The following is a 12,950-nucleotide window of genomic DNA, read 5'->3' on the forward strand; positions in this document are numbered from 1 at the left end:
CAGGAAGAAGGGTAAAAGCGTTAAAAATATAATCAAGCATCTGTTTAACTGGTTCACTGGTGACACCGTAATTCCCCACCGTTGCTCGTAGCTGAGCTAACAGCTTCCAATCCAGATTAGTCACCTGCGCGATATTGCCGCCCCCTTGCGGATTAGGGACAAATAAGACAGGGAACGCTATGCTGTCCTGAGCAGCCGCCAGCATGTCAGAATCACCCTTTTGTAAGCCCTCACGAGCAACCGCAGCCCAAAGTTCTCGATGGCCCCTAGCCATGGCCTCCGCGAGGTCAGACTCTGCCCCAGGGACAGGCTCAGGGCTAACAAAGGGGTTTCGCGAGCGAGAACAGTCCGGCGGAGACGGGTGAGGCAAGGGCGGTGGAGGAGCAGGCTGCGGCAAGGAAGGCGTGGGAGGAGCAGGAGGGGGGGGGGAAGGCGCGGAAGGCAACTCAGAGGCAAGGGCCTCAGGGGGTACGTGAACCGTAGCAAAGGTGGGGGGATTAGGCGGACCAGAGAAGGGAGAGGGACCATGTTCCCCGTAAAGACGATTACGGTCCTGTGCAACTTTAATCTTTTCTGCGGCTTTCTTTTCTGCCTGTACCATTAAAAGTTCATTATAAACAACTCTCCATAGTTTAGCTATCTTTTTAGCTGGCTTATCGTCATCTAAGACAAGATCCCAAAGTTTATCACTATACGCGCGCCACTGACTTAATTCATGAATGGAGTGGGGGTCAGTGAAAAAACCGTAAGAGCGCGCATGCGTTAAAAGAGCGGGGAGGTCTTTATCAAGATCAATCCCTTTAAAATTACGCTTAAGCAAAAAAGCCTTGAAAAGTTCCTGTGCTGCTTGCCTTTCCATACTTACGTCGGTACCGTTGCTAGCCCCTCCAGGCTTCGGCAGCACGTATCGGCGAGCCCGCCTGTGCGGTCGCTCGGGCGCGGAGGAAATCGTTGCAGTATACGAGACCTCTTTCGCCGTCCGTCTAGCTGCGGGACCCGACCCCAACGCAACTCCCCCGTCGCATAAGGCTAGGGCAACTTCTCCTGTTCGGGTGCCAGATGTTGGGTGGAGTCGCGGGAGACAAGCACTCAAGGCATGATGTTCAGCAAGTCTCGATTTATTTTTCAAAACTACACTTACTTATAGTACCTTTAATTAGCTCATACATATTGCAAAAGTTGAGCTCCTCATTGGTGGGAGCTATTCCGTGGGATCTGCAAACACGGTGGTCTTATCTTTCTCTTCCATATGGTTTCTGTCTTCTTTCTTATCTGAATGCACATTCTGTTATCTATGCAACTTCTTGCTCAAGGACTCAGTGTCTGCATCTTTTCTAAGCCTCCTGTGTTATCATGACCTTTGCTCTTTAGCCATTCTTCAGAAAGACTCTCAACAATCAAGAAGGAAACACAAGCTTTCCTAGGCGCCATAGGTTTCTGGAGGATGCACATTCCCGAGTACAGCCAGATCGTGAGCCCTCTCTACCTGGTTACCCGCAAGAAGAATGATTTCCACTGGGGCCCTGAACAGCAACAAGCCTTCGCCCAGATCAAGCAGGAAATCGCTCACGCCGTAGCCCTTGGCCCAGTCAGGACAGGACCAGAAATGAAGAACGTGCTCTACTCTGCAGATGGGAACAATGATCTGTCCTGGAGCCTCTGGCAGAAGGTGCCTGGTGAGACTTGGGGCCGACCACTGGGATTCTGGAGCCGAAGCTACAGAGGGTCTGAAGCCAACTACACTCCCACAGAGAAAGAAATCTTGGCAGCCACCTATGAAGGATTCCAAGCTGCCTCAGAGGTCATCGGAATACATGCACAACTCCTCCTGGCACCCCGACTACCGGTGCTGGGGTGGATGTTCAAAGGAAAGGTTCCTTCCATGCATCACGCCACTGATGCTACTTGGAGCAAATGGATCGCCCTCATCATGCAGCACGCCCGAATTGGAAACCCAAGTCGCCCTGGGATCTTGGAAATAATTACGAACTGGCCTGAAGGTGGGACTTTTGGATTATCTTCTGAAGAAGAAGAGGAGCAAGTGACACGTGCCAAAGAAGCCCCACCCTATAGCGAGCTACCAGAGAGTGAAAGACAATACGCCCTCTTCACTGATGGTTCCTGCCGAATTGTAGGCGCTAGCCGGAAATGGAAAGCCGCTGTATGGAGCCCCACACGACAAGTTGCACAGGCTACTGAAGGAGAAGGTGGATCGAGCCAATTTGCTGAGCTCAAAGCTGTTCAATTAGCTCCGGACATCGCTGAAAGAGAGAAGTGGCCAAAGCTCTACCTCGACACTGATTCATGGAAGGTAGCCAATGCTCTGTGGGGTTGGCTGGAAAGGTGGAATAAGGCAAACTGGCAGTGCAGAGGAAAACCAATCTGGGCTGCTGAGGAGTGGAAAGGCATTGCCACTTGGGTAAAGAAGCTATCTGTGAAGGTCCGTCATGTAGATGCTTACATCCCCAACAGCCGGGCTAATGAAGAACATCGTAATAACAAGCAGGTAGATCAGGCTGCGAAAATAGAGGTGTCCCAGATAGACTTGGATTGGCAACATAAAGGACAGTTGTTCCTAGCTCAATGGGCCCATGATGCCTCAGGCCATCAGGGCAGAGATGCCACCTATAAGTGGGCACGAGACCGAGGGGTGGATCTAACCATGGACAGTATCTCCCAGGTTATCCATGATTGTGAGACATGCGCTGCGATCAAGCAGGCCAAGTGGGTGAAGCCCCTGTGGTAGTGTGGGCAGTGGTCCAAATACAAGTATGGGGAGGCCTGGAAGATTGATTACATCACACTGCCTCAAACCCGCCAAGGCAAGCGCTATGTGCTCACAATGGTAGAAGCCACCACTGGATAGCTGGAGACCTACCCTGTGCCTCATGCTACTGCCCGGAACACCATCCTGGGCCTGGAAAAGCAAGTCCTTTGGAGGCATGGCACCCCTGAGAGAATTGAGTCTGACAATGGGACTCGTTTCAAGAACAGCCTTATAAACACCTGGGCAGGAGAACATGGCATTGAGTGGGTGTACCACATCCCTTACCATGCACCAGCAGCTGGGAAGGTTGAGCGGTGTAATGGACTGCTTAAAACCACCTTGAAGGCACTGGGTGGGGGGACTTTCAAAAACTGGGAGGTGCATTTAGCAAGAGCCACCTGGTTAGTTAACACCCGAGGCTCCACCAGCCGAGCAGGCCCTGCCCAATCCGAACCCCTACAAACAACAGATGGGGATAAGGTTCCAGTGGTGCGCATGAGAGGTATGCTTGGAAAAACTGTTTGGGTAAAGTCTGCCTTGAGCAAAGACAAACCCATCCATGGGGTTGTTTTTGCTCAGGGACCAGGTTGCACCTGGTGGGTGATGAAAAAGGATGGAGAGACCCGATGCATACCTCAAGGGGACCTTGTTTTAGGGTGAACTACCCATAGTTCTGTACTTGTATCGGCATCAGCATGTATATATGTATATAATTCGGGTGATGCATGTATTTATATGGTTCAAAGGGTTAAGTTTCGTGTAACATGTTAGTATGGGAAAAATTCAGGGTGGATAATGTTGGGATTTTAAAAGTTCTTCTAGTTATTTTTCTATTAAAGGAATTTTCCCCCATACTGTTGCTAGGGAAACAAATGGCCAGGTGCTTAAGAAGAACAAAAGACCTGGCTGCTCTTTTTGTTTCACCTGGGTGTGTGGGCAGTTGGTCTCGGCATTCGGGGAGAGAGGGAAGCTGCTTGTTTCTTCAGCCGTTTTTCTTTCTGCGGGAGCAGCCCCGGGATCCCAAGGCCGCCTTCCCTGCCCTGCTAGGAGCTGGGCTGTGGCTGCCCTGCCCCGCCGCTGCTTCGAGCCTTCGCTAGGTGGTAGGCCTGCTCGCCCTGCCTGCCCAGACCTCTGGGGGGGGGAGGGGGGGTTCTCCGTTTGGATACACCTCGTCTGCCATCCGGGATTTGTGCCCGTCCCTGCCGTTGCGGCCTACCGTTCCAGCCTGCTGTTCCTGAGGGTCCGGCCGGACACCGAGATCAGCTGCCCAGGGGTTTGTGAAGCTTCTTTGTTCCATCCCTTTCCCGGGATCCCAGGGCACCAGTGCTGCATGCTCCCCGAGCTCACTCCGGAGCGCCCCCTGCAGCCATGGGGAAACCATCGCGCCTGCCCTGCTCACCGGGAACTGCCAGCGCCCCTGCCGGCTGCAAGCGTAACTGCACCCAAGGGGAAAGGGCCTGACAGCCGAGAAGGCTGGGAATGGGTTTGTGATTGTTTGCTGTTACTGCCATAGTTATTGCTGTTTGTTTGACTGGTTATACATATATAGATATATAATAGTAAAGAACTGTTATTCCTATTTCCCACATCTTTCCCTAAAAGCCCTTGATTTCAAAATTATAGTAACTTGGAGGGAAGAGGGTTGCATCTGCCATTCCAAGGGAGGCTTCTGCCTTCCTTAGCAGACACCTGTCTTTCAAACCAAGACAGATAGGCAGATGCTGATGCAGCTGTAATTTCATGAGAAGTTTTAACCGGGAGAGATGGAAGCGATGAGGACTTTTGCTCCAAATGGAAAAGGAGAAGACCTCAGTTCCTAGAGATGCTCCCAGAAATACTCCTAGAGATGAAGATGAGGATGACCCTTTGCTCCCAGGGAAGGAGAAGGGCCTCTATTCTTAGAGATGAAATGCTCCCAGAGATGGGTGAAGAGAACTTTTGTTTCTGAACGGCTCAACCTTAAAATTGTACCCCAGTAATTCAAGAGTGGACCCTCGAAAGCAGTTGTGGGAAAAGCTGCAAGTTGGGGGAAGGGATTCACATGCGAGCAGAGGACCAACCCGGGCGGCTGTCTCGTTGTGATAATGTTTTCATAGCATGGGCAAGAGAGACTCCTCTTCCTAAATGGACTGAACAAGGTTATTATGGAAGTGGTAAACAGACTGAACATCTGAAGGGTTGTCTTTTTACATTGTCACGGGGAGAAGGGAGAAAGGTAGAGGGAGGAGAATTGTTCTGAAGATGTGGTATGATTTTTTTTCTTCTTTTAGGTCTGTTAGTAAACTTCTTTATATTCTTTCAAGTTTGGTGCCTGCTTCACTTTTCTCCTAATTCTTATCTCACAGAATGTAATGAGTATTTTGGACCAAACCACTACACTAAATTGGTGTTTCCGCCCAGTTACAAACTGAACCCGCTACAGCATGATTGCTACCTTCTCAGGTAGCTGGACTGCTTCCAACAGTCGCATTATTTCTTGTGTGTGTTTGATGTTTTTCCCTTGTGAATTTAACAGTCCTCTTTCTTTCCAAATGGCCCCGTGTGCATGTACAACCCCAAATGCATACCTTGAGTCTGTATAAATGTTTATTTTCTTTCCTTTTGCTATCTCTAAGGCATGGGTTAGGGCAGTTATTTCATCCTTTTGTGCGGACGTGTTTGTTGGCAGGGGTCCGGATTCTGTCACCTCTTTGCAGGTGGTAACTGCATACCTAGCATGTCGTTTTCCACTGATGATGTAACTGCTCCCATTGGTAAACCAGGTCTCTGCGTCGTCTAAAGGGGTATCCTTTAGATCCGGGCGGCTGGAGTAGGTAGCTTCGATAGTCTCCAGGCAATTATGGCGTACCGGTTCCCCTTGATTTCCACTGAGAAAGGAAGCTGGGTTGACAGTGTTAGTTACCACTATTTCTACATCATCTTGTTCCACCATGATGGCTTGATATTTTAGGAACCTTTGTGGAGAGAGCCAGTGCCCGCCTTTCACTTCCAGCACTGCGGACACTGTGTGGGACACCAGCACAGTCATTTTCTGACCCAAGGTGAATTTGCGTGCTTCTTGGATGCTTATCACGACTGCTGCAATGGCTCTGAGGCACTCAGGCCATCCTTTGGCTGCTGCATCTAGCTGCTTAGAGGAATAAGCAACTGCCCATCGGTATAGGCCCAGGTCCTGTGCTAGTATTCCCAAGGTAATCCCTTGTTTCCCATGGGAAAATAGAAAGAATGGTTTACTCACATCTGGAAGTCCTAGAGCTGGAGCTGACATGAGGGCATTCTTTACCTGACTGAAGGCCCACGTGGACTCCTTTGTCCACTGGAGATCTCTGCTTTCCTTTGTAATGAGCTCGTATAGCGGTTTCACGAGCAGCCCGTACTTGTAAATCCATAATCTGCACCATCCTGTCATCCCCAGAAAAGTTCGTAACTCCTTCACTGTCTGGGGTTTAGGGGTTTGTCATATCGCTTCTTTGCGATCTTGCCCCAAAGTTCGTTGCCCGGCACTAACTTCATAGCCCAGGGAGATCACTTTCTGTTTCACTACCTGAGCCTTTTTCTTAGATACCCTGTACCCTTGGAGCCCCAGAAAGTTTGAGGCTTACCATCCAAGCTACGCAAGCTTCCTCTGTTCGGGTAGCTATTAAAAGGCCATCCACGTACTGCAATAGCTTCCCTTCTCCTGGTGGGGCTTCCCAGGATTCTACATCTTTTGCAAGTTGTTCTCCAAACAGGGTGGGACTGTTCTTAAATCCTTGAGGAAACACCATCCACATGAGCTGAGTGTTGCGCCCACTCTTAGGGCTTTCCCATTCGAATGCAGAAATTTTCTGGCTGGCTTTATGGAGAGGGAGGCAAAAGAAGGCATCCTTTAAATCTAAAACAGTAAACCAAGTTAGCTCTGCTGTTAAGCATGTTAACAGAGTGTAAGGATTCGCTACCACAGGATAGAGATCTTCAGTTATCTTGTTAACAGTCCGTAAATCCTGTAATACCCGGTACGACCCATCAGGTTTATAGACAGGCAGGATAGGAGTATTGAAATCAGACTGGCACTCTTTTAACAGTCCTAACTGTAAGAATTTTTCAATTATTGGACTAATTCCTTCTCTGTCTTCCTTTTTGAGGGGGTATTGTTTAATTCTAATTGGTTGTTTTCCCTCTTTGAGTTTGATCTGTATTGGGGTTGCATTTTTGGCTCTCCCAGGTATATCTGTGGCCCAGACTCCTGGGAACACTTGACTCATTATCTCTTCTCTAATTTCCTCTGCAGATCCTTTAGTTGTTAATATTAGGCTCAGTATTTCCACATACTGTTGGTTATTTACCTCCAGAATAATTTCCCCATTTCTAAATGTAATGGTTGCTTGTAATTGTTCCAATGGATCTCTTCCTAAAAGTGCTTTTGGAGAATTGGGTAAATATAAAAACTTGTAAATACCCCATTGTTTCCCAAATTTATATTTCAATGGTTTGCAAAAATATGCTTTTTCAGATTGACCAGTTGTTCCTTGTACCACAATGTAGTCATCCCCTACAGGCATTAAAGCTTTATTTAAAAGTGAATATGCTGCCCCTGTATCAACCAAAAATTCTATTTCTTTTTCCTTTTCCCCTGACTTCATTATAACCAGTGGATCTGCTAGGGTAGAATCCCCTGGTCCTCTTCAATCTTCTTTCATGTGTGCAACCACCCTCCCTCTTTCTCAGTCTCCTCTGTTCTGGCAGTCTTCTTGTCTTCTTTCTGGGCACTCATTTTTCCAATGACTGAACTTTCTGCAAATCACGCATTAGTATTTACCTTGCCGGGGTGGGCCCTGTCTGGGAGGTCCTTGTCTGGGGGGTCCCTGTCTAGGTTTTTCTTTATTTCCTTCCCTTACTACTGCTACTAATTTCTTCATCCCTTGCTTGTAACTTTCTTCTCGATTACTGAATTCCCTCCAAGCTGCATCTAATAGAGTTTCCAGGTTCCTCCCCTCTGGCCCCTGAAGTTTTTGCAATTTACGTCTGATATCTCCTGTGGATTGTCCTAGAAAGATACCAGCTGTTGTACCCCTACCTCTGTCTCAGGATCCAGCGATGTATTGTGGCGCATTGTGTCCCTCAGATGATCCAGGAATTCGGATGGTGACTCGAAAGGACCCTGGTTCACTGCATACAAAGCTGACCAATTTAGGGTTTTGGGAATAGCCCTTTCTACCCCTTTTGCTATCCATTCTTGATAACTTTTTAATTTCTCTAATTCAGCTGTTCTATTCGGATTCCAGTGTGGTTCCTGGAGCGGGAAGTAATCTTTTACATCTAATTGTTGCGTTTTGTAATAATCCTCTGCCAAATCTTTTGCTGTTTTCAAAACCAACCGCTTCTCTGTTTCTGTTAGTCCACCCAATAACAATTGTATATGGCTCCAATCTGGATTATGCTGTTTTATTATGAGTCGCAAGCGTTCAGAGGTACCCCCTGGATCATTTCAGTAATTTTTGGCAACTTTATACCACACGTCCAGGTCAGCAGTAGAGAAAGGTACTCTAACCAACACTGTATTGCCATCAGGTGCCACTGCCTCTCACAGGGGTGCCATCAATACCTGCTTCCTGGTTCGGGACGAAACAGGACTGCCCGGGGGAGAGGGGGTTGGCGTTGGTGTTCCTTCCGAGTCTGCATCCTCTTCCCGTCTCCTAAGGGGAGTGTTAAGCAAATCAGTTTGTTCATCATCATCTTGTCCCTGAGCCGCTGCCTGATAAACTTTGTCTGACCTTGTACATCTCTGATAAACTGCATGACAAACAACACCGCTTAATTCTTCTTCGGCCTTTTTTTGTTTTCTTTTTCAAGAGCTAACACCATAGGATCACTGGGGGATTTAATTCCACAATCTCTCTGCCATTCAGGGTGATTTTGGAGAGAGAAAAATGCGTCAGCATGTGGATACAAAAACGCTGTTAGCAAGAATTTTCTCTTGCTTTTTTCTAAGTCGTGGGATACGTTTCTCTCTCACAGAAGATATTCACAGAGTTTATGGACCATGAACACCTGCGACCTTGTAAAAGTCTTGTTTATGGTACAGTAGAATAATATTTTGACAATGGATGTTTTAGGATTTTAGTCAATCACCCCCAAGGGGTGGCTGGTCCTTTGTCCAATTAGACTATGAAGAAAAAAGTCTATAAAAGAGTTTGTAAAATAATTAAATAAATCAATTTTGCTGCACAATTCCTGCCTGCTGGATCTTCTCTCCTCCTCCCTACGGCTGTGGGATACGGTATAAATACTACGGTAATATTTACTGCATTAATATTTGGTGCTATGCCGACGTGATCTGCATGCTGTGACGTGTCCTGCATGCTGCGAGCCAAGCCACGTTTCTCTAGAAGTACGCTGCTCCCTTCCCCTCCCCCCGGGACCGGGATGTCCGACGGGACTGAGAAAATGGCGAACAGCGGCTTACAAACTGACGCTGTGGTAATGGTCTGGAAAGGTGTTTTCAATATAATGCACACCTCCGTTCCTGAAAACTCACTTCGTGAGTTATTAGACTCGGCCGCCTTGCATGGCATTTCGCCAGACAGAGACACTGCCCTGGACTTCGGACTGTGGCAGGAACTCAGCTGTGCCATACGGCACGAGCTCCCGTCTGGGGACCCGGCAGTGCTAGAATTATTCTGAACTTGGCATTCGTTATTTATTCTGCTGACAGACCTTGACTGTGGCAGCAGAGCTGGTTCACCTGTTTCGGTGGCGAGTGAAGGAGAGATATCGAAAGGGGACCCCACTAACCGGGTTCTAGGGGCATGTGGTGGTGGATCCGAAAAAAACCCTCCGGTTCCACGGGCGGAGCCTGCCCCGAAGTCTGCACCGCGTCACCGTGCACGGTCGCAGGGCTCCACGGCCCCCAAGGACCCTGTGCCGGCAGAGGCGGGGGTGTCGGGGCAGCGGGAGGGCGCGCAGCCCACCTTGCCGTTCGGCTCGGCAGCGGCCACAGCTTTTCCGGCGCCACGGTACAGTGGTTTCGCGTCCTGGACCTCCATGCTGGCTCCCAGCCGGTTTGCGCATGTGCCTGCCATGCCGAAAATGCCCGGATGGACGCCGCTGGCTGGCGTGGCATTGGACACCGCTGTGGAAAAGCAGAAGCAAGCAATCGACCTTTTAATGCAGCATCTGCCTTTGCTGACAGAGTTGCCGAACATATCACGACAGCTATCAGAACTGCTCAGCTTGGAAAAGCAGCTTCTGCAGATGCCAGAGGCACCCCGCCATGCGGGGTGCGCCGGGCCTGCGCCACCCGCACCCCCTGCGACAAAAGCGGCAAACCAGGAAGTGGCGCAGCGAGCGGCTCCAAACACAGAACCCGCTGCGGCGGCTCCAGCTGCCAGCGAAGCCGAGACCAGCGACAGAAGCGGCAGACACGGCGGCTGTGTCCTGCCCGGCGGCGGCGCCGGGCGCTGCCGTGGCACAGGACAGAGGTGCAGCGCCGGGTGTGGCTGCAACCCCAGAGACGGCTGCAGCAGTTCCAGCACCAGTTCGGTCGAAACCGGCCGAGATCGCATCCCGAAAAGAGGCTGCACTCCACACTACAGCACAGCCGACTACAACTTCTGCTGTCAGTTTCTCTTCTGGTCAGCTCGTTCCTCCCTGCCCACCTCTGTTCATTCACGGCACCTCAGAGTTGCCTTTACTCGATGACTCATCGTCGGGCAGTGAGGCAGAGGAGGTTCTGGCCCCAGGTTGTAAAGCGGCTGTAGCCGGGCGGCGAAAGAAAAGGCTGCTCTGGTCTCACACTTGGACATTTCCGGACTGCACGGTAACAGTGCGTCCGATGCACTACAATCGTTTCTGGGAGTCAGTTAAGATGCGGGCTTTGGAGGAGAGTGATTGGAATTTATTGGAAACACTTGGGATGCCAAACAGATTTGAGGATTCTGGGAGTAATCAGGAAGCTGCTACACTGCATCCTGAGGCTGTGCCAGTAGTTCAGGGTGGTAGTGACTCCCCAAAAGGGGAGGTTCAAGCTTTCACAGTGCATAAGGCTCTCTCAAATTCAGGCGAGCATGATAAGCATGAGGTGATTGCTTGGAAGGTTGCACAGGATCTACAATCCAAGGTGGCACAACATGGGCTTGGTTCTGCTTGGTTCTGCAAATGATAAGGGTGATAAATACAGATTTGCTTGCTCCATGTGATATCAGACACTTAGGTCAAATCCTATTTCAACCTGTACAATTTGGAGTTTTTGAGAAAACCTGGAGAAAGCTGGCCGACAAGACTGCATTAGGGAATATGTAGTTCCCTGCCGATGATCCTAGACGTGCAGTGGGAATGGATGCTCTTATGGGGACTGGCCCCTTCTCTGATCCCAGTCTACAGGGTACTTTGTCCTCTAGCATCCTGCAGCAAGCTCAACAGGTTGGCATGGCTGCCCTGTTGAAAACCATAGAGTTGTCTGCTCCTAGAAAGCGATATACTGATATAGTTCAAGGGAGGTCAGAGTCATAGCTCTGTTTTGTAGAAAAAGTCGCTGCTTCTCTCGAGAAGCAGGTTGAGGATGATGTGTTAAGGCTCTTGTTGTTAAAGCAGTTAGTGAGTGACAACACAAATGAAGAGTGCAGAAAAATCATAGATGCCTTACAAGGAGAACCTGATGTTGCAGACATGGTCGAGGCCTGTTCTAAGGTGGAATCTGGGAACCAGAAAAGGTCTGCTTTGGCTGCGTTCCTGCAGCCTGTTCACACATCTTCTGACCGTGAACCAAAGCAACCCAAGTGCGCGAGAAAACAGAAACGGCCTAAGCCAAGCCAAAAAGAGAACACACCGATCCCCCAGTGCAAGAGGTGTGGCAGGCCAGGGCATTGTTCAGACTATTGTAGATCCCAGACTCATGCCGAAGGTCGGCCGTTGTCGGGAAACTTCCACCGGGGTGCAAGGAGGGGGAATTGCTCTCCGATGCAGTCGCTCCCCCAGAGGGTGGCACAGGTACAGGCACAGGCCTACTCAGCCACCCTAGAGACAGCACCCAGGGATCAGACGGTTTTGACATCCACACCACAGCAGCAGTCATCTTAGACTCTAGCGGTATTTATAAGGTTCCCTTGGATGCATATGGACCCCTAGCTCAGGGATCCAGTGCGATGCTGGTGGGAAAACCTGACGTTGCCCATCAAGGAATCTTAGTGCACTCAGGAGTTATTGATGCTGACTTTACAGGTCAGATTCATGCTATGGTCTCCACGCAAAAACCCCCTGTCACTATTCCTGAAAAGACCTGCCTTGCTAAATTAGTGCCTTTTAAGTCTTGTGTCCCCAGGATAGAACAACAAACTCACGAAGATAGTGGCAGTGGATCGACAGGACTTGTGCAGGCCTTCTGGACTGCAGACATCTCTGACCAAAGGCCACAGATGACATGTACCCTGATCCTGCCGAATGCCCGTCCGCCCCGGACTCAGCTTCGAGGTTTGATTGATACGGGTGCTGATGTAACGATCATCTCCTTCTCTGCATGGCCTCCTTCATGGCCTTTAGCCCCGGTGGGATCGGCCATTGCAGGATTAGGAGGAACCACACAGAGCTATTTAAGCGGACGGCCTGTGATGGTGAAGGACTCAGAGGGACACACAGCTACAATTAGGCCTTATGTTGCTACCACTTCCCTTAACCTTTGGGGACAGGACGTGTTGGCAGCTTGGGGGGGTACGGATTGGGACAAATTTTTAGCAGGGGTCACTGTGCGTAAGGGCGCACAGTATCCTACACTGCCTTTGCAGTGGTTGACTAACACACCAATCTTTGAATTGCAGTAGCCCCTGTCAAAAGAGAAGTTAGACGCCCTTCATCAGCTGGTTCAGGAACAGTTACAGCAGGGGCACACTGAACCTTCTACTAGTTCCTGGAACATTCCTGTTTTCGTAATTAAGAAGAAATCAGGGAAATGGAGACTGTTGCAGGATCTCCAGAAAGTTAATGCAGTAATGGAAGGTATGGGGGCATTGCAGCCTGGCATGCCCTCTCCCACCATGATTCCTATGGGGTGGGACATCCTGATCATTGATTTGAAGGATTGCTTTTTCACAATTCCTTCGAATCCTAATGGCAACCCAAAATTTGCCTTTACTGTGCCTGCCGTTAACAATGCTGAACCTGCTACGAGATACCAATGGAAGGTCCTCCCTCAAGGGATGAGGAACAGCCC

General features: G+C 49.6%; 1 protein-coding gene across 1 annotated transcript in view; it reads left to right on the forward strand.

The window, feature by feature from the left end:
• LOC309584595 (small conductance calcium-activated potassium channel protein 2-like) overlaps positions 1-12,950 on the forward strand; it is a gene marked incomplete at both ends in the record, with an annotated part of 214,820 nt that overhangs the window by 141,490 nt on the left and 60,380 nt on the right. The gene's annotated exons all lie outside the window — the stretch shown is intronic.

This window comes from Coloeus monedula (genome assembly GCF_965178545.1).
Source record: "Coloeus monedula genome assembly, chromosome: W".
Lineage (NCBI taxonomy): Eukaryota > Metazoa > Chordata > Aves > Passeriformes > Corvidae > Coloeus > Coloeus monedula.